The following is a 24,023-nucleotide window of genomic DNA, read 5'->3' as shown; positions in this document are numbered from 1 at the left end:
CAGCCCGCATTCCCCCTTGTGGCTGGGCAAAATGAAGCAGCATCTTATCTGGCACCCCCTGCTGACAGCCACTGCATTGGTCTGCTTCTTCTCGTGAGTCAGCCTCCTCCTGCCACAAGCCAGGTCACGTTCAGTCCCACCCCTTCCAGGGTAACAGTCTCAAACAATTCACCAACCTCCCACTAGGTCTTCAGCCCAACTCTGGACTCCGTGGTCCTCACATTACAGGGTTTTCATGCCACCTCTCTCACTGGCTGGTAGGGGAACCCAGACCCCTCAATTACTCTGGGTTCCAGTCCCAAGACCCTGTAGCAAGCAGCTAGTCTGCTTTCTTAGACTCCTTGCTACCTTCTTGGACCACTTCCTACCTCAGCCTGTCTCTAGACCCTTTTCCCTCAGCCCCTTCCCAGACTCGGCAGAGTTCTTTCCTGCCCTTGTACTGAGCAAAGTCCCTCCGGGCTTTCTCTCTGGACACTCAGCTCTGCTCTGGCTCTTCGTCTCACAACCCTGATCCCCAGGACTGTCTCAGTGGCGTCTGGCCTTTTGGTTGAGGCTCATCACAGCAGGTCACTTCACTCCTGTCCTTTCCCACTGTCTCTCCTGGCCCTTTACCAGCACTCTCTTCCCAGGAGAGAAGAAGACTGCTCTCCCTTTAACTAGCCTGCAGTCCTTCCTTTATGAGTCATCCAACTCCTCTCAGCTGGGACTCATCCTTAATTCAGCCACCCACCTCCTCCACTGCTAGTCTAATTCTAAATTGGGTCAGGCCCAACCTCCAGGTGCAACTAAGTGCACCAGCTGCTCTCTGGCACCAGTTAACCCTCCCTCTCTGCCAACGTGGGGTATTGTAGAAGAGTAAACTCACCTCTAGAGAGACATCTCAGGGGTAGGCAAGGCAGAGCTGGCTCACTTCTCTCCAGCATCCCCTGCCAATGGTTGCTCCAGCCCTTCAGTGTCTCCTGCCATAACTTGGCCAGGTAACAATTTACTTCCACCCCTTTCAGGGTGACAAATTTCAGCCAGTAAGAGCCCAAATGTCCTAAAGAGGTCTTTGGCCCCAACTTTAGGCCCCATAATCCTCCCAACCATGTCTCAGGGCTCTCCATTGCTCTTGTCCCCTTCTCCAGCCTCATGCCACCTCACCAGTGGTTGGTAGGGGAGCCCAGGCCCTCCTATGCCATTGGATCCATAAGACAGTCAAAATTCAGTGCACCAGACTCATTTCTACCACCTCCCTGAATGTCTCCCCCACACCAGCCTCTCTAGGTTCACCCCTCTTTCAGGGCTAGGGCTTGGGCTCTCAGGACTCTGCCCTAGAATCCTCTAACAAGCCATAAAATATAAACATAAACCCACTGCCACCCTCCTTGAGTTTGACATTACACCCCTCTCAACTTTCCCCTGATCTATTCCCCAGCTGAATGCCTCCAGGGGCCTCTCCCTGAAAGGCCAGGCCCTGACCTTCTCTCAAGGCTTTCCACCAATACCTACTCCACTCCCACATCTGCTCTGCATCTCCCCGAGCTGCCAGACTTCCCTACTCAGCAAAAAGCCCTAGTGCTAACTCTCCCCACTAGCCTTCCTCCTTAACCCTGCTAGTCCTTCCACTCTCTAAGCCCGGAGAGTGACTGTACAGAACCTTCCTCCATATAGCTTTAAACTTCCTATTTTTTAATTAATCACCCAGTTCCTCTTTCAGCTGGGACTCATCTTTAATTAAGCCTGGCCCACCCTCCCGGTGCAGCCAGGTAGCATAACTGGTGTCTCAGGCCTGCATTAACCCTTTCAGAGCCTGTGTGGGGTGCCCAGATTATTCCAGGTATACACCCCACCCCACCAGAGGCTAATAGGTACAATTTAAGTGATTTAGGAGCTTAAGTCCCACTGAGAGTAATTGAACTCACATTCCCAAGTCACTTGGGTGCTTTAACCCAGTGATATGACTCATGTGAGCAATTTCTCATGAACATAAGAGTATAATCTTCAGGCCTGTTATTAATAACGTCTCGCTTTTACCTAGCCTCTAAGGCCCAGAGCCCCATAGTTATTCAGGCACCGAGTTCCCACTGAAATAAGTGGGAGTCAGGCACCTAAACATCTTTGAGGGATCTGGCCTAAATAGCTTTTGCTAATGTAATGGAAAGACTTTGAGCCTATCTTGATTTAGTTGGGGTTGGTTCTGCTTTGAGCAGGGGGTTGGACTAGATGATCTCCTGAGGTCTCTTCCAACCATAATCTTCTCTGATTCTATGATTCCCAGTGTCGTGGATCTTCTCACATTAGTACTGAACCAAATACACCTGTTGTTGCTGGCCGGCAACAGAGTATCAAAACTAAAGTCATTAAAGAGGGGTGGGTAAAATAGCCATAACGAATAAACATTCCCATATATGACATAAGAAATCCACGTCATCTGGGATCCAGGACCATTTCTCAAGATAGTCACATGCTGCTGGTGGCTCCCCTGACTTGTATATTCACTGCAGAGCAATGCAGAGCAGGTGCAACAAGATACTGCAGCTGAATATCGAGATGCCTGCAGTAACAATGAGCCTGTGCGGGAGGGTAGCAAGCAAGAAGAAAAATTGCTGCTGATATGCAGCGTAAATGGGCATCTCTGTAATAAAAAACTGCTTTTCGTTTGAGGGAAGCAATTATTCATTAGCTTTGTTTTAAAAAATAATCTCCTCCAAAATGCACTTCTACACTGTTGTTCCCTTCTCAGGGGAGACAGAGAACGTGCTGCTATGATAATGCTGGATATAAATGGAGAAAAAAAATCTCACGGTTTGCTGGAGATCTTTGCTCTGCATTTTGTATCATCTCTGACGTGGTGACCTCTGCTGGTCTGATTATTTCGATAGCAAATACTTCAGCTGCCTGCAATGCAGGAAGAAACTGGGAGGGAGAGAAAGAAAGAGAGAGAGAGGAAAATGACTTTCATCATCAGGCAATTGCTTTTCCCTGCTACCTGTTCCAGGTGACCAGGGCAAATAAATAAACCCGTTGCTGACTGATAAAAGCCAAATCAAACTTCTGATCAAGATCTGAAACTCCCTCAAAGATCAGTCTTTGTATTTAAGGTTCTGGTTTGGTCTCTTCCAGAGATGGTTGGGATCTGTTTCCAAAGCCTGGGGAGTTCAGATCTTTGCATTCAGACTTCTAGGGACTGTTTTTCATGAGCGAGGGGCCAGATTTTCACATGCTCAGCACTCTCAGTTGAGGACAGACTTCCAGAGTTCAGCTCTTATTTAGGTACTGGCATAAGGGCCAGATTTTCAACAGTGCTGAGCCCCATTGTAACACTTGGGAGAAGATTTTCAAAAGAACTCAACACTCACCGTGCTGAGCTTGTCTGAAAATCTGGCCCGTATTTAGTTGCCCAAATGGGAGCTGTTCTCTAGACAATTCTGGCCATAGTGTCCCTTGCGGTAGAGAACAGAACGGATGCAATTCTACTGATTAGAAAGGGAATTCTTTACTGAGGCTGTTGGACACAGACAGACCCTGTGGTTCTTTCTGCAGCTTCCAGATTGGCTAGCAGAGACTGTGTTGCCACAAAGGCCTCCTTCTGTCCCAGCCTGGACTCAGCAGTCATGCAAGTGACCTGCTGAGTACATTATAGGACCCATTTTTATTTAAGTGAAGTGCTGATGCTGAATGCCCTGTGTAAGCAGGGGGAGCCACCCATCTCAGCAGAAAGAGCCACTCCACTGAATGACTCTTGGAACTGCACAGCAGTAGCTGAGTTGGGAGGCAGATCGCTGCACTGAAGTCAATGTTACACCAGCTGAGGATCTGGCCCATTGACTCCAATGGAGCATCTCATTATGAAAGTTCTGGTGTTTGGTTGGACAAGGTATAGTGTGTGTGCCGCTTAGGGAATGATGCCTAGTGGTAAAAGCTGGCAACTGGGAATCAGGACTCCCGATTTCTATTCCCACCTCTGCTACTGATTCACTGTTACTGTGTGATCTGAGCAAGTCACATAACCACTCTGTGCCTCAGTTTCCCATACATGAAAAGGGTTTCATGGATATAATGCCTCCGAGGGAGACAGGCTTTATTAATGTCTGCACAACACTTCTAATAATTATTCAGCTAGATGTCCACTATTCCTGCCCAAAGAACAACTATTTCAATATTTCTGCCATCTAGTCCCTTCTGTAATCTGAAAGGTGAGGTGAAAAATAACTGGGACGGGGAAGGGAAGATGCCACCTGAACTTTTTCAAAGCTAAGCTGGAGTTTTGTGCGGTGACTCAGGTTAGTCCTTGTTGCAGCTCATCTGGGTCACATATGCCTTGGCCCTGGTGTGGGATTTGCACACCCAGCATCCAGCACAGCTGAGGGAAGAGTGATGCTCAAGAGACTTGAAGGTCATGTACTACTTTAAAGCAGCAGCAATTTGGAGGAATAAATATTATCTGACAACAAATGAATATTGTCTCGGATTTTGCAGAATCGAAAGGACAGATTTGCAAGTGACCAAACACTGAATAGCCAGGGCTCGGGTAAGGAACTATTCAGGAATAATAAAAAGAGTGTTAAACAGTTTTGCATAATTAATCCCGGAGACATGTCCTAATGAAGGACTTAGAGTGTGAGCCTCTTAGTGTCTTTGATACTCAGTTACTTATCTGAGTAGTCCTACTGGCTTCAGTTACTCACATGAATAAACCCTGAGCAGTCTCCATGTAATGTTCACAGCATATCCACAGAGAAGTTAGATAAGACCATAAATACTCTGGCTGGAAGGTTACAATGTAGCACTACTTCATTTCTTAGAATTCACAATGACATCACAAAGAACCCCAAAACAGAGAGAGACAAAGCAGGCTGCTCCCTAAAAACAGAGGCCCAACTCCTCCCCACCCTACTCTAAGCTGGCTGGCTGCAAACTGACTGCTACTAGGCCCGGATTGTACACTTCCCTATAGAGCCCCTATGCGGCAAACAGGACTAGGAAAAAACCTGAAAATTAAAGTGATAGCCTACAATTTTAACATGGTTTTCAACACACCAGACTCCACAATCTGTAACAACTAACGATGCAAAGCTGTTGTGTAGGGCACTCTGGCTTCATCACCAGTACACGGACCACTAGGGAAGACAAGGCAAAAAAGGGCAATGAAGGTGTTTGAAACTGCAGGAAGAGGAGGCTATTTCTGTTGATAAGAGGCTAACAGCAAATTTTCAGTGGGATTCACTTTTTTTTAGAATACAGATAATGTGACAACACTTGTTTGACAAGTGCCAGAGCAAGAGAATTGCAGAGGGATTTGAAGACAGTGGCCGTGTCTCTCCCCTTTGCTCACACACACAAATCCGTTTGTACTAGACACCGAAGAATAAAGACAAATTGCTGCAAGTGTCACCCACTGGGATTCTCATGCAATCACTTGTAAAGGCAAAAAACCTGCCCCTTCTTGCTAACCTCTTCCTGTTACATAACTGAACCAAATCACTAATAATATTATTATTACGATGATGAAAAAACCCCACTAGATAATGAACATTATTTAGAATTAGATCTACACTGTGGTTTTAAATAAACACAGAGATCTCTCCGGCTCCTTCTCCCGCACCAGTCACCAGTCTGAAAATACTTAGTTTAGCCCTGACAACAGATTGATGAATTTGAACACTGAGCCAAGTTCAAGGCCGTGGGCCTAGATTTCACAAAGATGTTTAGGTGCCTAAGTCCCAGTTTTAGGCTCCATTCTGATTCGCAAAATTCCTTGCAAACCCTGGAGGTGCCTTAATTTGCTTGGTGCCTACATTTTTGTGTAAAAGTTCCCTCTAAGCATGCACAGTGCTGCCTACCTTATGTGTCTGAGCACATATCTTCTGCCTATGCCCAGAGCAATCCATGAATGGGGGCAGATAGGTGGGCGAACGCCTAATTCACATGCAGGGCACAATCCAATAGGTGTGCTCTGAGCCTAAGTAACTTGGTGATTCTAGGCCAAGGAAATCTAAAGGAGCGTAAGATCGTGGCCAACAACTTGGGTCCTCAGACACAACAGAACTTTCTACCACAAGGGTAAAACTTGTCTGTGTGGGAGACAGAGCCTGCCCGGGGACTGGTCTGAGTCTCTGGATTGGAATGAGCTCCCCCATGAACTAGGACCATCACAAACCTCCCCACCTTCCACTCCAAGTGCACCCCTCTTTAACATGCCTTCTCTAATATCAACCCAGAGAAGTGTGGACATTTAAATAGAAACGCAAAACCAAACCAGAACTCTGCCAAAACAAACCACTCCACTGCCCGCACAATTCTCCTGGAGAGAGGATGACAGAGGGACACACACAGGACAGACAATCGCTTAAGGAGCTACGGGAAGGCACTCAGGTACTACGGCCATGAAGGCAATACCAGAACCTGAAGAAAATAGAACAGAAACAAGCCTGACTCCTCAAAGTATATTCCTGGAATTACTACAGGTTCCAGAACATGGGGACCAAGGAAACCATCTCATCCTGCTGACCTTTCCCTCTTTTAGGACTATATTGTGCCAATGAAGAAAAGGAAAACATGCCTGCATGTACACACACACGGGGGGGACCTAGCCAGTTTTTGTGTCCAAATCTAGTCCAAAGCACAGCCCCTGCTCTCTGGATACACTCCCATCACAAGCAAAAGGGCCAGAAGGGGATGGAGACTTGCCTCTACCCCTACCCACTTGCTAGCCAGCAGAGCTAGAAATAAACACCACCTCTCTCAGGCCTCCAGTGAGTTACTTCCTTCCAGAAGCAAAGGTACAGCGGCAAAGAAATATGGGTCCCTGAGACTCTCCTAGGGCAGTGACTCCGTCTAGCCCTCCAAGTTTCTATCACGTTAGACAATCAGTAGCTGTATAGTTTGCATATCAAGAGTCATCCACTTTCAGTGAGAAAACCCCAGAAGCAGGCTTTGCACTTTAATGTATAGTCCCTGTTGTAAACAAGGCTACACAGAGTTAAATAACGCAAGACAATGGGCTGCATACAGCATACATCCAAGAAAACGTCAATGAACGTAGGGTGAATATATTAAAGCTTTTTGTCATGAGGACAATAGCACAGGGAGAAAGAAATTAAGAGGTAAGGGAGAAAAGAGATGTTTTAAGACGAGGGGTAAAATTTTCAAAAGTGACTTAGGCACTTAAGAGCCTATAGAGCCTAAGGGTCAGATTTTCCAGCACATTTAGATACAGATAAGTGGCCTAGTGGGGTTTTGAAAAGCAGATTAAGTCCCATTGAAATCAATGGGAGTTATGCACCTTACTCACTTAGGTGTCTCTGTGAATTCTACTAGGCACCAGGTATCTGCATCTTTAGGCACCCAAATACCTTTCAAAAGCTGGCCCTTGGTTCCTAAGTCACTTAGGCCCTTTTGAAAATTTTACCTGAGGTCTGAAAAGAGGCTGCGAGCCAGTGAGGTGGGTGAAAAATGGCAACTATTTTTTCACAGAAAATTTTAACAATATTAGGGCTTTTTTTAATTTCCCTTCAAACTTACTTCATTTTTGCTTTTTTCCAACAAAAAAATGGAAAACATTTCAGTTTTTGAAAAAAACAAAACAAAACATTTTTGGTAAAAATGTTGGGGTTTCCATGTTGGGGTCTTGAAACCCCTAAAATGATTTTTTTATACCAAAACCCAAGCACTTTCACTGAAAATGGAACATTTATCAAAATCTGAAGATAGTAAAATGAACTGGGGGTTTGGTTTCCATGGTTGTTGTGGAAAAAATGGAAAATTTTAACCAAAATGAAAATTTTGTTTAAAAAAAATAGCATTTTGGTCAAAAAGCCATTTTTCCCTTAAAAAAAAAAGTTCCAACAACAAAAATTTAGTCGGTTCCATTGGAGAGTGTTATGTTTTCCCTTATACAAAAAGCAGCCAAACACATTCAGCCAAAATGATTTTTATCTTACATCAAGAGAACAACAATGTTTAAGAGCCTGCAGGAGAGAGCACAAAATGGCTGCCGGCAGATGTAAAGGGGAAGGCACAGAAATACCCCACAGAGAGATCAGAATATTAGTCTAGATACCAAGAGCTGCAGAGGAGACAGCTCCTGTACCAATGGCTGTGAGCAGGAGTGTCATGGAGGCAGGTAGGATGGAGTTTGTGAAGTTGGAAGGAGTAAGAGAGTTTTAAAAACATGGCAGGTAAATTTAAATTGGATCCTGAGTTGAAAATGGAGCCAGGGTGATGTCGGAGGCCTGGGAGATGTGGCCATGTTTCTTTGTGCGTGTGAAGCATTCCGCATAGGGTGAAAGGCCCAGAGATAGGACAGGGAGGGTGAAGAGGAGAGGTGCCACAGTCAAGGGAGAAGGAGAGAAGGGATGGGGTGAGGGTATTGGCCAATGTGGGGCTGAGGTGGTGGGCAGCATTACAGAGGGGGAGGGAGGGGTATTTATTGGCATAGAAAATTGGAGAAGCAGAGGCGAGTTCAGGGGCATGGATTAAGCCAAGACGACAGCGGAGTCAGATGTGAGGTTGGAGTTGAGAAGGCGGATAGATGGCTCCCATCCTTGATCAAGAGAAACACGTCTGCCTTCTAGACATTGATCAGAACCAAGTCAGTCCCCCACCAGGCACTGGCTGGGCACAAAAGGGTTTTGTAAAACTTGCAGCAGGAGGTTATTCTTCTCCACTTCTACCATATGGTGCCACAGGTGAGAACAAAGACACTTCATCAGATTTTACACTTCCAGGTGTCTGTGTGATGGGGCATGTGCCCCATACTGGTACTGAGAGGGTAATGGGAGCTTTGGAACTCAATTCACTCAATTCACCTAGCCTGAAAGGAGGAGCGGAGTCGGAGAGCCTGGGAGAAGTACAGGTAGGCTGTGGGCCCAGGAAGGGGCTGTGGGAACAGCCTGTTGACAGGCAGAAATAGAAAGAACCCCAAGGAGACAGTGGGGGAGGGGAGCTCTGACTTGACAGTCTTTGCCTGCTCAGGGTCCCTGGGCTAGAACCCAAAGGAGAGGGAGGGCCTGGGCTCCCTGTGAGCCACTGGGGAAGGTGGTATGAAACCCCCTGATACAAGAGGAAGAAGTGATTTGAAAGCCCTGGGAGGAGGGGGTGTAAGAACCATGGGGCCCAGAACTGGGGGCTGAAAATCCGCTAGGTATAAGTTTGTTGGACTTCTGTTGTACTAGATGCTTTGTTACCCCAACAGTGGTGGAGCTGAAACGTGGCCTGTCTGCAGGGCGGAGCTGTGTGAAGAGACTGGCCACCACAGGACAGCATGACGGTCAGCCAGGGGTGCTAGAGAGGAAGGAGCTGCTATGCAAGACCCAACGAGGAGGGGGCGAGCCACTTGTAAGTAATCAACTCTTCACAGCCTGAAATAATTAAACTACAGGGTTGCAAACTTTGTAATTTGTATAGGCTGCGGCTTGTTGCCCACATCAGGGACTCCTTGCATTCCTCCATTTCACCCTACAAGCTCCCTGTGTGCCATCCCCCTCTCTTTCAGGGACTTTCCTGAAACTTCCTTCTCTGCCCTAGGGTGCTGGGTGCCCTCCATTACCCCTTCTGCCACAAGCCAGAGTCCCTCATGCCCTACCTCTTCCTTCAGAACCCTATTGCTAGGGACACTGAGACACACAGCAGTTTGGTGACTTCAGTGACTGGCTATCTTGGTTTCAGAATAGGGAAGGGGAATGCCTGCTTCTGACTCCCAGGCCTGCGTTCTAGCCGCTAGATGACATTCACTCCATTTCCCCAGGCTGCTATCTGTGCTACAGGCAACTGCTCCCTGCCATCAGGGCTTTGTGCTGGTTTCTGGCTTGTTTAACCCAGACTGCAAGCAGTTTTACAGCAGATTTCGTGTAGGGAGGGAAGGATGGCTGGTGGTTAAGGCTGGGACTCAAAAGATCTGGCTTCAGTTCCAGGCTCTATCAGCTGATCTTGGGCAAGTCACTTACTCTTTGTGCTTCAGTTTCCCATCTGTAACAGGGGGATAACAACACTACGTTTGTCCTTCTTCTCTAGACTGTAAGCTTTCCAGGACAGAGACCATCTCTCACAACGTGTCTCTACAGCAGCTCGCACAATGGGGCACCCTCCTTCATTGGAAGCCTTTATTTGCTACCATAGCCCACAAATAACAACTGCTCTGTTTAACCCAGCCTGCAGAGTTAACAACCCTTGTAAAACAGCCTCAGGTGGCTTGTGTTGCTTCACTATCTGAATTTCACAATTACTTGGTTGTGTTTTAAGCACTGATGGTTTGGGATGTTAACCATTTCCCCCATCTTAGACTGTGAGCAGCTTGTGTGAGGTGCTATTTGAAATATACATCTAAGGGAACTTGATTTGTGAATGTGCTTGGGTCTTTAGTGTACCATTATGAGCTGCATTAAAAGAAGGTGGCTGCCTGCCATCAGGATCTAGGCAATGTTTGCTGCAGGGATGGTTTTAAATGTCTTGTTTAAAACCTGTGAGTCAAACTGCCCTAGTGTTAAAGAAAAATAGCTCCGGGTTCCAGCGTTGATTCTACTTTGCACTGCCTTTTATGCTCTCAGATGAAGGACTTACTATACTTTCCCTCTTCTCTCTGACCAATTTTCTACTGGGAAGAAAACAACCTATTCTCTCTACTCCCACCCCCCAAAAAGAAAAACAGCTAGAAGCACACCCATTTGCTGCAATACAACATCCAGCAGAGAGTTGACAATAGTGTCATGGTTATCTGATTAACTGGTACACCTTTTGGCCACATATGCCTATCTGGAGCCACGTCTTAAATAAGGCAACCACTAGTGGCCACTGCTTTAGTGATGCAGCAGGCAGAATTGTAGGAAAGAGATCTATACTCAGGATGCAGAGAGGTCAGTGTTAGATGCAGAGAGGTTGATGTTTGTCCCATAGCTGTCAGTATACCAGATTGTATTCCTGTGTGCCTGTCTCATACCAGTCTAAAACCTCCTAAAATCTGAACCTTTCCCCCACAGCTCCACTCATAATTTGGCAGCCAGATTTCTTTGAAAATCTGCACTGAAAATCTGGCTCTTATTTCAGTGATTAAGTGGAGCTGAGCTCTTTGGAAAATCTCGCCCCACTTATGAGTGCTGAGCAGTAGTAAATGCGGCCTCACCTCCAGATGTTAGGAAGAAACTTGCCCTACGGCCGGCTACTCCATAATCCTCCACCAACGAGAGCGAGGGGGTGATGTCTTTTGCATCTTTCTCTGAAGAATCCCTCTCAGACAGGAGAGTGGGATAGAAAGAGAACTAGTCTGAACCAGAATGTCAGTTCCTAAGGGAGAAATTCACTCCCACGAAAGAAGCCAGCCAGCATGAGTCTGACCCTCCGCATAGGGGTGAATTTCTACATGGATATTTTGTGCAGCGGGCTTGCTAGCATGGTGCTATCTGCAAAATGTGGCTAGCTTTTTGCGGTTTGAAGTCTGGATCTTCCATTGCAGAGATGTTGCAAGATGTTGCATCTGGGCTTTAAACACCCCGAGCTTGTTGGCAGAGCTGTTATGATTTGGAGTTTGGTTATTCTTGCTAGAAAGTGCTAGTGCAGGTATATTCAAGAGCATTGATCTTTGCAGTGAAATATCCAGGGGCCAGGCTCCTCAGCTGATGTGGCTCTGTCTTCAATGGGTACAGCTGTAGTGACAACAGATTCCCATCAGCTGCGGATCTGGCCCTGGCTTTTTAAACCACGCTGAGGGGAGGAGGGGAACAAAACGAATGAATGAATCCGAAGTGGCTCTTTGCAATTCTCCCAGGCGGCGATGCTATTGTTCCTGTCTGTCAAGTCTGGTTCCATCAGTCAAGCTGTGTTATATAACAGGACGGGATGTGACTGACAGATCTGGAGGTGACAGGTCATAACAATGATTTGCCAGGTGGGGGGAATTCATGGGAGACTGGTTTTTATTGTGAGAGCTGAGGCATGGAACAAAACTGCTATTTAAGAGAATACTTTAAAAAATACCAACACCTCATCTCCTGGGGATGGCAGGGAGTGACAGTGCTTGAATACGGGGCGGGGGAGGGGGTCTATGTCAAGAACTGCATGCAGATGACATTGACTGAAGACAGCTCATCCAGAGGTGGCAACAACTTTCAGCCACTAATGATTAGGGGACCTGTGCCCTGAGAGGCTGAGTCTCCTTTCACTTGCACCAGGGTTTACACTGATGTAACACCATGGGCTTCAGTGCAAATGCTGCTGATTTACACAATGGTAAGTAAAAGAATCAGGCCAGAAGAGTCAAATGGAGGCCCTGGGATGCCCCCCCCCCCCGCCATTCAACCCCCTTTGGCCAGAGAACCTTCTGAGTATTCAGTGGTGGCACTAGGTATAAGCAGACTGAGCAATTGCTTAGGGGTCCCACTTTAGTATTACCCCCAAAATACTGCTCACCTTGTTTAATGTGGACTCTTTCATATGTGTATTAGTTTGTGTTGTGTTGATATCCTTGTTTGTTTGGTTTGTGGCAATAATACAATTAGTAATTTTAGGGGGTGGGTGAGAGGTAGGTAAGAATATTCCTGCGTAGGGCCCCAGTGGGCTAGCACCACTCCTGTGAGCATTGACAGCTCTTTTTCTTCCCCTGGAAGTTGAAGAATGAGGCTGTTACATTCGTACACACCTTGGGTTTTGTTCCGAGAGAGGCGCGCACTCTCTTTGCACCGAGGAAAGGGGCTTTGCCTTGGATGTGACTCCCCTGTTTTGGTCACTGTATTCCAAGAGGGGATAACCTCCTCTGGACGTGTGGGAGAGATCGTTAGTTCTTCCCAACCCAGGCATGGCAGGGGTGGGATTTGGGAAGCCCCTGCAAACGCCAGGCTGGAGCTCTGTGGGAAGCTTCTGGCAGGATGGAGTTAGGGCATTTTCCAGCAAATTTGCTGCTATGTAGCTCCACTGGCCACTGTTATGTGTAGAGCAGGACTGAGGAAATATAGGACCTGTGACCTGGGCGGGAGGTGTGTGCAGAACTCTCTCCCATCCAGCCAAGGTGGAAGCTTGCAGTTGCTCAGGGTGTGGCCCAGAGGATGGATTCCTCCCTCCCTCTCCCCGGACTTCCTCCAGACCACAGAGCGCGCACAGATTGTAAGGGCAGGGAGCAGCCCTTTCTATGGGTACAATGGATTTTATTTTAAGCACCGTTTTGTTCCACCTCAGGCGTTTTGGGGTCACAAAATGGATGAACTTTGCCTTGGGCAACATGCCAGAGCAGATGCCAGGAGAGATTCTGGCATGGGATCCAGCCACCCTTCTGTATCCCCAGGTACTGGCATTGTCGGGAGGACACTGAGATCTTCCCTCAGCCCAGGCTCAGGGAAAACTCTCCTTGGGCCTAGTTCTGCTCTCATACTGTTTTGACAGCGGCCCTGACTCCAAGCTGCTCCTCTGATAGGCAGAGTGGAGGAGATAGTGCTTAGCAGGAAGGACCTTTGCGTTGTGGGGGCCCAGGCTGGCTCCAAGCCACTTCTGCCCTTTCTGGGGTCTGGGTCTGATTGCTGACATAAGCTAGAGCAAATGCAGGGGCTATTGTAATGGACAGCAGATGCGTCCAGGCTAGCGGCCCAGAATACCTGTGGCCACACTTTTTCCCAAGCCCCCTCTCTAAAGCCAGGGCTGTGTCATTGGGGGTGTTCTGCCGGCTCTGTGCTGCATGGAGAACTTCCACAGGGCTAGCTTTGCGGGCTCAAAAAGGGACTGCAGTGAAAGCTGGAACGCGGGGGGGGGCATTGGCTCCAATGGAATTAAGCTCATCAGAGAGCAATGGGGAAGGCTTTCAGCCGCAGCAAGGATGGCCTGGAGGTTAAGTGGGTTATCTGTGCCTCACTTCCCTATCTGTAAATGTGGGTACAGCTCAACGTGGGGCACATTACCCGAGATGTCCAGCTGTTACGACGGAGGGCTGGGTCACTATAGCAACAGCATTTCCCACAAGACCCTGTTTCTTAAATCACTAAAATAAATCCCATTCCCATCTCAATAACTGAGTCACGTGCGGGGGGGCGGGGTTGGAGTGAGGAGGGTCATCAACATAGTTGAGTTGTCAACGAAACTGGCACAAAAGGAGCTTGATGCGGAATAGGTCACACTAACCGGTACTGTGGTGTTGCACTGCCAGAGGGGAAGGCTGGATGAGCAATGACCTCTCATTGCCTCTCATCCCTGAGGCAAGAAGGGGGAAGATTAACCAAGGAGAAGAAGCTTTGGGTTCTGTGGGTGGGGAAATGTGCCCTAGAAGTACGGAGGCCTCTGCTGCCTGAGCATCTCTCCCAACTCTGTGTGTGCTGCTCCCAGCAGTATTCTGTCTGAGCTGGGGCTGTAGGATTTGGGCCTGTAATGAAGAATGAGGCACTTCTTCCAATTCACTACCTGCCTCCCCAGTAGTTACAGATGGACCCGAGTTCCAGAGTCTGGCCCTGGATCCCCTGGAACTCCCCGTGGGATTCAGAACCACGGGACCTGTTTGGACCCATCTCTGCTAATATTATTCCAAATGCCACAAGTGGCAAAGCAAGAGTCAGAGCCAGCTGCCAAGTTGAGAGGAGGAGAGGAGAGGAATGGATGACTGGGAAACCTGGTTCTGCATGTATGGCTCAGGGGGAGCAATGGCAAAGCAGAAGATCTGCCAAAGAGCAAGAGAGAGGAGAGGAAGCCAAGCATCTAAATCACCTTGGTGAAAGTGACAAGTGCAGACACCAACGTGTCTCAGCCTAACGTGTACGAGCAGAAGACAGAGGGCAGGTCTAATGATTAAGGCTCAGGACTGGACTGCAGGAGATGGGGTTTCAGTTCTCAGCTCTGATACAAATTCCCTGTGTGACCTGGGGCAAGTCACTCACTCACCCTGGCCTCCAGTTCCCTAGCTGCATAACTGGATTATTAATTCTGTCTTGTCTATTTCAACTCTAGCCCCTACTCTGAAGAGCTTGTCGCTCACTAGAGGTGTGTGCAGCACCTAACACCGTGGGGCCTCTACCTTGTTTGGACTCCTTGGTGCAACAGCAGTAACAGGCGCTGGCACAGATTGCATGCGGACACCAGATAATCCTTCATCTCATGGTGTCACTCTGCCCTCCGGTCCCAGTCCAGGCTCCCAGCCTCCGGGAGGACTTTTGAAACTAGACAAGCTAAGAACTCACCCTGCCCCCTGTCATTTCAGAAAGGCTGCTTTGTGGCTGAATTCCAACCTCCTCTCTGATTCTCAGCCATTTTTAGAGGGTCCCGCTTGTCTTCCCCCATCCCAGTCGCTCTTGCTGACACCGAGAAGCCCAAACCCCACCCTGTTTAAGTGGCATGTCAATGCAGCAGCCTTGCTCAGAAGTTTACCTCTCACTTTAGCAGCACCAGTAGTTCCCACACTGAAGGCAGATCTTGACCTTGATAGCCCCTGCCCATAATAGTTCCAGGGATGTCGCTCACTCATAACCAGTTATTGGGCATATTTTGGGGGTGCATTCAGCCTGTGGGTTGCTAAGTGTAGGGCAACGGATTTAAAAGTGAAAATCTGAAGTCCCTTAGAAGCTTGTTAACCTACTTTTGCAGCCTGGAGACCTGCAGCTTTACTTGTCTGTCAAATTATATCTCACACATCAGTGTCAAGGTACAAGATAAATCATCTCTCTGTGTCTGGGTTTGAACGCTCCCTTTTGCTCCCAGTTTGTCTTTTCAAGTTAAAGTTTAAGCCCTTCAGGAAAGGGCCTGTGTCTCCCTGTCTATGTACAGCTCCTAGCACAATGAGGGCCCTGGTTTCTGCTGGGATCCATAGTGCTACTGCAAAACAAACGTGTCTTCCCTTTACCTCCCCCCCCCCCAAAGGAGCATAGGTGCTGGAAGAATTTTTATAGTGATGGGTGCTGAAAACCTTGAATAAAACTGTAAACCCTGTATATGATGGAAACCACTTCAAGCCAGGGGGTGCAGCTGCACCCTCAGCACCCCTAGATCCATCACATAGGTGAAGGAAGGATATTTAAGCTAAAAATTTGGCAGCTGTGATTTTTTTTTCCCCATCCAGAAATTTACCACTAGAGGTCCCCACGCACCTCCCTAAATACACAGGCATCTATGCTGATTTTAAACCTAGAAATAATGCTGCGGTGGGAATATGTGCAGAGCACCATAGTCAGATGAGTGGTTTCTGCAACTCTAGTGCACGTTGGAGCTTGAATTGGATCTCATACCAATTTTACACCATTAACTTTAATGAAGTGACTCCAGATTTACATCTCCGTGAGAGCAGACTCAGGCTCAATGAATCTAACACAGATGATTCTGTGCCTGAACAACCGAGACTTTACTACATGCAATCAAAGAGGAAGCTTAAAACACAACGAACCTTCATTTAATAAGGCAAGATAAATGTGGGAACAAGGATCTAAGGTGAAACTGAATGATTAAAATCAGACACCTGGTTTTCAGGCATCCATTCAAGTGGTTTAATTTTCTAAGATGCTGAGCACTGACATCCTCCTCCTGAAATCTATAGGGGCTCAGCACCTCTAAAATGCAGGCCCCTTATTTAAGTGATGAAGATGGATTTAGTCACCTAACCGCAGGAAGCCAAGTTTGCACGTTTTGACCTCGATCTGTCAAACTTTTGATTGCGCATCCAACCCTCTGAATGACAGGAGGCTTCGCTGTCACAAGGAGGAGTTAATTTTTCAGGGTGATTATCACTTTGGCTTGTGGGTGCTTGCTGGAAGAAAGCCACTTTGTGATGAATTGGCAGGTAGGAAATGCCCTGAATCGGCAGGCAGCTGTGTAAGACTGAACTGAGACACAAGTTGTTTCCACCCTGTTCTTCTCTTCCCCCTCCCCCATATGGGTTTGATGGCTAAAGATAGAGAATGGCCTTCTGACTCAGTTTATGGGCTAATAGGAGATGCAGGTTTAAGTCTTGGCTTTACCGAATGCATCCTCTATGATCTTAAGCAAGTCACTCAGGATAGGATCTAGAGTCACTGGGAAGGCTGTGATTGCCCTCAGTGAGCTTTGGATCAAGCCTGCAATTTCTCTGGACCTCAACTCTTCATTGGAGGGGAGACAGTGTTGCCCAGTGTTTAGAGCACTGTGCTGGAACTCAGGAGATGTGGGTTCTGTTCCTGGCTCTGCCGTTGGCCTGCTGCACAAGCTTGGCTAAGTCACGTCACACCTGTGCTGCAGTGTCCCTATCTATACAATAGGGGTAAGGATGCTGTACTCCTTTGTAAAGTGCTTTGAGATCCGCTGATGAAAAGCACTAGGTGCTATCTGTAAAATGGGAATACAAATATATTTCCTTTGCCGTGTCTGTTTAGATTGTAAACTCTTCAGGGCACAGAATCTCTTTAATTTCGTACAGTGCTTAGCACAACGGAGTGCTAATCCCAGTTGCCTCAAGGCACTGTCATAATGCAACCACTAAACAGCCCCATTTTTCACACCACTAATCTGGCATGCCTGGGTTTTCGAGTGACCGACTTAAGAAACCTTGTGCCTGACTTCCAACAGTGCCTAACACCGCAGCTATCATTGGAGCCAGGTACAAATTTCAGCTTCTCTTCATTCTACAAAATGTAACTTTTAACTGTAATCCCCAGTCACATGCACCAATGAACAAGGGCCCCTGCATGGCCAACATGCCACTTTTAAAACACGAAGGTCCTTGATTCATCAATGTGTTTTATGTATGTGCATACGTCTTTGTTTCCCTGTAAATCACCTAGTAGATCAGGCCAATCCTGTTGCTGTTGAAGGTAATGGGGGATTTTTGTCATTGTCTTCAAGGGGAGGATGGGGCCCTTGTCTATTCAATAGCCATCACTCAGTATCCCGATTATCGTCAATTTCAAATGCATTCCTGTTCTCAGTGACATCTGGGAAGCCTAACTCTCTGCTGTCACTCGGTAGGAGGCATGCCATGGCCTCTCTCGTGAACCGGCTGTTATCTCGCTGTGTGGGACTCTACATTATTGATTAGGGGGATATGGCTTTTGGTACTGCTGTGGCCGAGAACTAACATGTATGTTCAAGGATTGTATGCCACTTCCTAGCTAGCATCCCTCTCCTCGAATGGCTTCCAGCTGCGGGACATGTGAGGAGCACAGTAACCTTGAGCGACTTGTTCAAGGTCAAACTGTGTCCAGGGCCGAGCTGGAACTCAGCTCTCTGCCCCCATTTCCGACCACCCTCTCCTCTCCAGATCAATGTCACACTGAACGCTGAGAACTACACAGAGCAGACTTCAACCGACCATGTGCCGAACTTAGGTTTCTGCTGTAAAGGGCCACTGTTGGAGCTAGATGGACCCCTGGTCTGTTCTGGTTCGGTTGGGCAATTCTGATTTTCGTGTCTTGTTTACTCGTAGGGGACACACAGTCTCAGTAAGTTTGGAGGTTTGGTTCTCATGAGCACCCCAAAAGAAGAGCGCTGCTCCACTGTATCCCTCCACTACCAATCCCTTTCTTCCTTTCTCCATGGCTGCCTTACCGTCTCCCTCCATTTCTATCTTTCCTTTTCCTTCTCTCTTCCGTGTCTCCATTGCTGCCCCTTTCCCTCCTCCCCGCAGGCAAGGACTAACGTCTATGCTTTAACAAGGTCCCACGGGAATTCTTTGTGACTCATCTGCATTGACAGAGATGGTGGTGGTTCCAAAGCTTCGTCTGAGAGGTAGTCAAACAACCTGTCAGCTGGATTGGACTGCTATCCCGCATCAGAACTACACAAGCAATGTCTGCGTAGCTAGTGCAGCTTCCTGGGACTCAGGACACCTGGGTTCTATTGGTACAGGGGGCTGGGGCTTAGGACATCTTGATTCTATTATAGACTCATAGGTCAGAAGGGACCATTATGATCTTCTAGTCTGACCTCCTGCACAATGCAGGCCACAGAATCTCACCCGCCCACTCCTGTAACAAACCTCTGACCTATGTCTGAGTTATTGAAGTCCTCAACTTGTGGTTTAAAGACTTCAAGGTGCAGAGAATCCTCCCGCAAGTGACCTGTGCCCCATGCTGCAGAGAAAGGCGAACCCCCCCCAGAGCCTCTGCCAATCTGCCCTGGAGGAAAATTCCTTCCCGACTCCAGATATGGTGATCAGCTAAACCTGGAGCATGTGAGCAAGACTCAGCCAGACACCCAGGAAAGAATTTTCTGTAGTAACTCAGATCCCACCCCATCTAACATCCCATCACAGGCCATTGGGCATATTTACAGCTAATAGTCAAAGATCAATTAATTGCCAAAATGAGGCTATCCCATCATACCATCCCCTCCATAAACTTGTCAAGCTTAGTCTTGAAGCCAGATATGTTTGTTGCCTCCACTGCTCCCCTTGGAAGGTTGTTCCAGAACTTCACTCCTCTGATGGTTAGAAACCTTTGTCTAATTTCAAGTCTGAACTTCCTGATGGCCAGTTTATATCCATTTGTTCTTGTGTCCACATTGGTCCTGAGCTTAAATAATTCCTCTCTTCCTCTATTGATACAGGAGGCTCAGGATGCCTGCGAACTATGACTTCAGGGCTTTGGGGCTCAGGACATTGGGTTCTATTAATACAGGGGGGTGGAGACTCACTCAGGATGTCTAGATTCTATTAGTATGTGGGACTGGGACCTTGGGTTTATTCCCAGTTCTGCCAGCGACTGCCTGAGTAACCTTGAGCAAATCACCCAATCTCTTGGCCTCAGTTTCCCCATCTGTCAAATGACGTCAACGATGTCTCTGTCACAGTGGAGGGTGTTGTATGGGTTAATTAAGGTCTGAGGATCTCTGGATGGAAGTTGCAGTGTCCTACTTTATGGTTATTAGAATTGGAGACTGGGCTATTTCTTCCTGGGAAATTCTTCCTAGGGAAGATGTAGCTGTGAGGAAAAGGTGTATGTTGAGGTGGCTGGAGGTGGTAGGACAGGAGAGTTTCCTATTACTGATATAGTATAGCTTGATTTCAGCTAGGCAGCTCCACATGATAGTCTTGTGCAGGAACTGAAGTGACGTGGTTCAGATCATGAGAACCCTAAAAGGTGTCTCTGCAGAGTAATTATTAATGGTACGGTGTCAAGTTGGGAAGAGAAGAGGTGTGGAACAGAGTCCCTACAGGGTCAGTAAAGGGCCCGGCCCTGTTATTAAATATATTATTACATGACCCTGAGGATGGAGGGGAGGGGACAGTGATCAGATTCCCTGGTGACACCAAGCCGGGAGGGATAACATAGCAAATGCTAGGGAAATCAGAGCAAAGATAGAAATGGATCTTGAAACACTAGCAATAGGTGGACATTAATGAAATGAGGTACACTGAGGACAAAGGCAGGGTGGAAGAATTGTTGTGGGGTTCAGGTCCTAAGAATCAGGAAGTCTGAATCTGACAGACTTGTTCACCCCCATGTAAAGGGGTGATATTTATCTCGCAGGGTGGCTGCGATGCTCAGCAGAAAGCCATGGGACAGAACTGCAAACGCTGGATCTGGTGGAAACCGTGCATTTAGCTGCTATTATTACTTCAGTTGGGAATATGCTGTCACACCCTCAGCACCTCTAGTTCACTGCCCCTACAGACGCTTCATTTGGTAGAGTTTGTAAAGCTGCTTGCAAGCCTCAGGTGGAAGGTACTCCAGAAACGCAGGGTTCAGTCTTGTTAAAAGACAACAACATTTAAGTAGAGCTGGCTGGGAATTTTTCAACACAACATTTTGGCATTAAATAACTATTCCTCAAAACCAGAATTGCTCATGGGGAAGGGTTGGTTTTGGCAAATTTTCTGATTTGAAAAAAATTGGAGGTGGAGGGTGGGAAGATGTTTTGAAGCGGTCAATGTCTCCTTTCAACATTTTCTAAACAAAAACTTCTGGGTTTTTTATTTGCAATGAATTTTCTTTATTTAAGCAAATTATCGTTTAAAAACATTATGAAGGTCAAAATCGAAATGAAACATTTATCTTGACCTGAACCAAGTTTATTGGTTCGCAAAACTTTGAGACATCGTGGTTTTTGCTCCGATTTAGGATGAATTTTTTTTTTCAAAATCTCAACCAAAACCCCCCCACAAAACCCAATATAAGTCAGGATAGCAAAAACATTTCCCACCCGTCTCTACATTTATAATCAGCAAGTAGCACTACAGAGAGGGAGCTGGGCACATCAGCTGACAGTAAAAGGGTGTATCATCTCCTTAAGCTGCAGAGCTCCAGCTGATATCAAATGGAGCATTGCTCATAGACCCAAAAGGAAAGAGAGCCAAGTGTGAACTGCAGGCCAATTCTCAGCAGATTTACATCCGTGTAGTCTGGTTAAAGTGGAGCTGCACCAGGTTACCCAAGCCGAGAATCTGGCCCAGTGTCTGCAACGTGAAGCTGCCACTAAAACACAAGTGCTTTGTTGATAGGTCATTTTGGCTGTGATGCAGACAGACGATATCAGATTTTTCTTCCCCGCTGCCTGCTCCAGGTTGCTAATTTACTCCTTCCATGCCAAATACACACTGGGCTGGATTCTGGAGATCTTACAACTGTCCCTCCCACTGGCCTAGTTCCCCTCCCAGTGCAAACAGGTCTTGAGCCAAAACTCGAAGTCAATGCGAGTGAGTGTTCCAGAATATACCCTTAGTGTCTCCTTCGAAGACTGTGGATCTGGCCAGTAGCATGATGGACTCTGCAACTCCCCAGACTGCAGGGCTGCTAATTAAAATGATCTCTTTTGCTGATGAAGTCAATGGCCAAACTCACACTGATTGCAAGGGGAGCATGAACAAGTCCTTCACGGGGGTCATAAAAGTCACCCACCAGGACCTGGCAATTAAGATTATCTGGGAGACTTTTGAAAACCGGCTAGGACGTGCACATGTTCAGCCTTGTGCAAAGATGGCTGAGGGGAGTCATGGCAACTGTGTATGATGGGTGCTGCCGGATGTAATGAGGAGAAGAGAGATGGAACAATGCAAGAAAGAATGTTCTGAAGCTGAAATGGGGAAAGAACTAGGCTGAACAGCAGGAAAAAATGACCCAAGAACAATTACACAATGGAACAAGTCATCAAGGAAGGCTGGGGGGTCAGCGGCTCAGCAGATATGGTAGGAAAAGTGAAGCAATTAACTAAACGAACTCTGGAAATCTACCCCTACAGCAACTTGAGGGGTGAGCTGGGTGACCCACACTGTCCTTTCCTGCCCTGGGATCAACTTGCATTGGCTGTCCTCAGTCTGTGAGGTCACTAGCAGATTTCAGTTTCTAGGGCTGTTAACGTGACACCTTCAGAGCATCATTAAAATTGGCAAAGGGAAAAAGGTTATTGGGCCTCTCAGATTCTGAAGCAGGCAGCTGGGGACCAGAGTGATCCCTTGCATAAATTAGAGCAGCCCTAGGGGTGCTCTAATTTACACTTTGCTGCTACCATTCCCTCTGGAGCCTCTGTAGCAGCCCAGAATAAGTCCACAGCCCACAGTGTGAATGAGATCAGGCATCTGAGTCTGGCAGCACTGCACAGGGTTAACAGTGGAATTGGTGTCAGGAGAAGCAAAGAACACACTCTCCAAAAACCCACCACAGACCATCTGCTGTTCCCCCTCCACCCCCCCCAGTATGACATAACCTCCCCCTCCCCCCTCCACACTTGGCACTGACTAGGCAATACAAGGTTCACCACCTGTTTGGCCAATAAGCGCACTGGTGCTAGGCTGCCTGCTGCCCCCACTGACTCAGCCCTTGCAGCAGCAGGTGCCAGGTGCGTGCCAGATGGCAGGCAGGACAGGGTCCCCTCCAGTGAAGCGGAGGGAGAACATTTACCTTTGTTTCCCACCCGGGGCTCCTCTTTGTCTTCGGTCTTCAGGTTTCCGTGCCCATCTCCCTCCTCCTGGTGCTGATTGGGGATGTTTGGAGGCAGCCCAAGTAGGCAGGCTTGGGTCAGGCTGGGAGTCCAGTAAATGGCCAGACACGAGCTGCCCTTTTGAAGCATGCCAGGTGGGTTGGGTTACCTGGTTAGTTTCAGCAATGCTCAACAGCGCACCTGATCTGTTAATTTCCATCCTTCTCGTCGTCATTCCACCCGATCAAACTCTCTAGCATCTCCCACTGTAACTGCATCCTCTGCCCTTCTGACTGGCTCTCGAGAGAGACGTCTCTTTTCAGCATCCCCCCTTCCTGCCCTTTGATTGTCGGAGGTTGTGTCTCAGTAATACAAAGGCTCGCACTTCTCCTTGAGGGAAGAACATTTGGAGCCTTCTATCTCTCTGCTTCTCGGCTTCATAGAATTTAAGGTGGGAAAGAACCATTAGATTATCCAGTCCGACCTATCACCCAGATACTCCTCTATTAAGCCCAAAGACTTTAGTTAGACTGGATTTATTTGGCCTCCATTACTGTAGTATCTTAGTACCTCACAGTCCTTAATATATTTATCCTCACACCACTGTGAGAGAGGGCAATGCTATTATCCCCCTTGGACAGATGGGGAACTTGAAGTTAAACCGCATTAAACCTCTGTGTGAATGCCCTTCTTCAGAATTAAAGCGGCCTTAATTCAGTTTAGTTTAATTCATTTCTAAAATGAATTAAGCTAAACTGAATTAAGGCCGCTTTAATTCTGAAGGAGGGCAGTCACACAGGGATTTAATGCGGTTTAACTAATCTGCTTCAAATTTACCCCTTTAATTAATTCAGATTAATTTTCCTGGATGCCCCCATGTAGACAATTTCTTAGGGCTTGCCCACACAAACAGTTAGTTCCCAGCAAGCTGGGGTGTGAATCTACCCTGCAGTAGCTTGCCTCAGACTGTCCATGTGGACTCTGCTAGGGCACATTAACAGTTAGTTAATGCGCTTTGATCTAGTCCCATTTCAAAGAGATCTCCTTCCACTATGCACAGAGCCTTAAACTTTCCAATTCTAGCTGAGAAGACGTGTGTATGAGATAGTGACAGAGGCAGGGGAGGGGGGGAAGAGAGAGAAAGCAGCATAGAGGAGGTGAGTGGGAAAGAGAAATGAAGAGAGGGAGAGCTGTGATTCCCAGAGTGTTGCTATCTTTTATTTATTTGCCCATTAGCTATTAATGAACAGGCCTTTTGTGCC

The 24,023-nt window shown here is 47.4% G+C and overlaps 1 protein-coding gene across 7 annotated transcripts in view; it reads left to right on the top strand.

Annotated features, from left to right (window-relative positions):
• Positions 1 to 7,989: 7,989 nt before the first annotated feature.
• The window catches only part of KCNA10 (potassium voltage-gated channel subfamily A member 10), a 49,810-nt gene continuing 33,776 nt past the window's right edge, over positions 7,990 to 24,023 (top strand). For 3 of the 7 annotated variants that reach the window (XM_045014925.1, XM_045014927.1, XM_045014934.1), the window contains exons 1-3: positions 7,990 to 8,107; positions 8,712 to 8,839; positions 9,179 to 9,321. The gene's annotated coding sequence lies outside the window, so the exon portion shown is untranslated. Of the gene's footprint in view, positions 8,108 to 8,470; positions 8,673 to 8,711; positions 8,840 to 9,178; positions 9,322 to 11,710; positions 11,864 to 24,023 lie in introns of those variants that run through there. The other 4 variants (XM_045014928.1, XM_045014926.1, XM_045014930.1 and 1 more) reach the window with 4 other exon arrangements.

Source organism: Mauremys mutica, chromosome 4 (assembly GCF_020497125.1).
Source record: "Mauremys mutica isolate MM-2020 ecotype Southern chromosome 4, ASM2049712v1, whole genome shotgun sequence".
Lineage (NCBI taxonomy): Eukaryota > Metazoa > Chordata > Testudines > Geoemydidae > Mauremys > Mauremys mutica.
Note: the sequence above shows the minus strand (reverse complement) of the source record. Positions and strands in the feature narration are given on the sequence as shown.